Here is a 2985-nt window from a genome sequence, read left to right as displayed (position 1 = left end):
TCCGATCTAGAAAGAGACAGAGACAGTCGATCCGCGTTATGTTAAATATTTCAAGGTTTCCGATTCCACAAAATTATAAAAAGTATACGGCTGTGTAGCGGGGATCAAAACGAGTAATTTCGTGTATAAAGTTTAATTAATCTCCCATTACTTTGCCGGGAAACATCGATTATTCCGATCTAGAAAGAGACAGAGATAGACGATCCGCGTTATGTTAAATATCTCCAGGTTACCGATTCCACAAAATTATAAAAAGTATACGGCTGTGTAGCGGGGATCAAAACGAGTAATTTCATGTATAAAGTTTAATTAATCTCCCAATAGTTTGCCGGGAAACATCGATAATTCCGATCTAGAAAGAGACAGAGACAGTCGATCCGCGTTATGTTAAATATTTCAAGGTTCCCGATTCCACAAAATTATAAAAAGTATACGGCTGTGTAGCAGGGATCAAAACGAGTAATTTCGTGTATAAAGTTTAATTAATATCCCATTAGTTTCCGGGAAACATCGATAATTCCGATCTAGAAAGAGACAGAGACAGTCGATCCGCGTTATGTTAAATATCTCAAGGTTACCGATTCCACAAAATTATAAAACGTATACGGCTGTGTAGCGGGGATCAAAACGAGTAATTTCATGTATAAAGTTTAATTAAACTCCCAATAGTTTGCCGGGAAACATCGATTATTCCGATCTAGAAAGAGACAGAGACAGTCGATCCGCGTTATGTTAAATATCTCAAGGTTACCGATTCCACAAAATTATAAAAAGTATACGGCTGTGTAGCGGGGATCAAAACGAGTAATTTCATGTATAAAGTTTAATTAAACTCCCAATAGTTTGCCGGGAAACATCGATTATTCCGATCTAGAAAGAGACAGAGACAGTCGATCCGCGTTATGTTAAATATTTCAAGGTTCCCGATTCCACAAAATTATAAAAAGTATACGGCTGTGTAGCGGGGATCAAAACGAGTAATTTCGTGTATAAAGTTTAATTAATCTCCCATTACTTTGCCGGGAAACATCGATTATTCCGATCTAGAAAGAGACAGAGATAGACGATCCGCGTTATGTTAAATATCTCCAGGTTACCGATTCCACAAAATTATAAAAAGTATACGGCTGTGTAGCGGGGATCAAAACGAGTAATTTCATGTATAAAGTTTAATTAAACTCCCAATAGTTTGCCGGGAAACATCGATTATTCCGATCTAGAAAGAGACAGAGACAGTCGATCCGCGTTATGTTAAATATCTCAAGGTTACCGATTCCACAAAATTATAAAAAGTATACGGCTGTGTAGCGGGGATCAAAACGAGTAATTTCATGTATAAAGTTTAATTAAACTCCCAATAGTTTGCCGGGAAACATCGATTATTCCGATCTAGAAAGAGACAGAGACAGTCGATCCGCGTTATGTTAAATATTTCAAGGTTCCCGATTCCACAAAATTATAAAAAGTATACGGCTGTGTAGCGGGGATCAAAACGAGTAATTTCGTGTATAAAGTTTAATTAATATCCCATTACTTTGCCGGGAAACATCAATACTTCGATCGCGCGAGAGAGACAGAGAAACGAACAGACTTTTTTTCGATTTACGGCTAAAATAAATTTTTCTCATTTTATTCAATAACATATTCTTGCTTAGATAACTTTTTTACATAGGGATTAAGCATTTAGAACGATATAATGTTTAAAATAAGGGCACTTTACTCTTGACATTTTACGGTTTTTTCAATTTTCTGAAAAATCCTATCATTAGATTTTTTTAAAAATACGATAATCTTGCATAACTAACGTTTCTACATAGGGATTAAGCATTTAGAACGAAATCTAATGTCAGAAAATGGCACTTTACTCTTGACATTTTTCGGTTTTTTCAATTTTCTGGAAAATCCTATCATTAGATTTTTTTTAAAATACGATATTCTTGCTTAACTAACGTTTTTACATAGGGATTAAGCATTTAGAACGAAATCTAATGTAGGAAAATGGTACTTTACTCTTGACCGGTACGTTGGGACTTTGAAAATATTCGGGCGTACGCGGCGCGCTCGGCGCTTCGAACAGCTCCGGTGTCCCCATTATTTTCGATTTACGGCTAAAATAAATTTTTCTCATTTTATTCAATAACATATTCTTGCTTAGATAACTTTTTTACATAGGGATTAAGCATTTAGAACGATATAATGTTTAAAATAAGGGCACTTTACTCTTGACATTTTACGGTTTTTTCAATTTTATGAAAAATCCTATCATTAGATTTTTTTAAAAATACGATATTCTTGCTTAACTAACGTTTCTACATAGGGATTAAGCATTTAGAACGAAATCTAATGTCAGAAAATGGCACTTTACTCTTGACATTTTTCGGTTTTTTCAATTTTCTGGAAAATCCTATCATTAGATTTTTTTAAAAATACGATATTCTTGCTTAACTAACGTTTTTACATAGGGATTAAGCATTTAGAACGAAATCTAATGTAGGAAAATGGTACTTTACTCTTGATCGGTACGTTGGGACTTTGAAAATATTCGGCCGTACGCGGCGCGTCTCGGCGCTTCGAACAGCTCCGGTGTCCCCATTATTTTCGATTTACGGCTAAAATAAATTCTTCTAATTTTTTTCAATTACATATTCTTGCTTAAATAACTTTTTTACATAGGGATTAAGCATTTAGAACGATACATTGTTTAAAATAATGGCACTTTACTCTTGACATTTTACGGTTTTTTCAATTTTCTGAAAAATCCTATCATTAGATTTTTTTAAAAATACGATATTCTTGCTTAACTAACGTTTCTACATAGGGATTAAGCATTTAGAACGAAATCTAATGTCAGAAAATGGCACTTTACTCTTGACATTTTTCGGTTTTTTCAATTTTCTGGAAAATCCTATCATTAGATTTTTTTAAAAATACGATATTCTTGCTTAACTAACGTTTTTACATAGGGATTAAGCATTTAGAACGAAA

This window comes from Megalopta genalis, unplaced genomic scaffold (genome assembly GCF_051020955.1).
Source record: "Megalopta genalis isolate 19385.01 unplaced genomic scaffold, iyMegGena1_principal scaffold1413, whole genome shotgun sequence".
Lineage (NCBI taxonomy): Eukaryota > Metazoa > Arthropoda > Insecta > Hymenoptera > Halictidae > Megalopta > Megalopta genalis.
The sequence above is the reverse complement of the archived record's forward strand: the minus strand, read 5'-3'. Positions refer to the sequence as shown.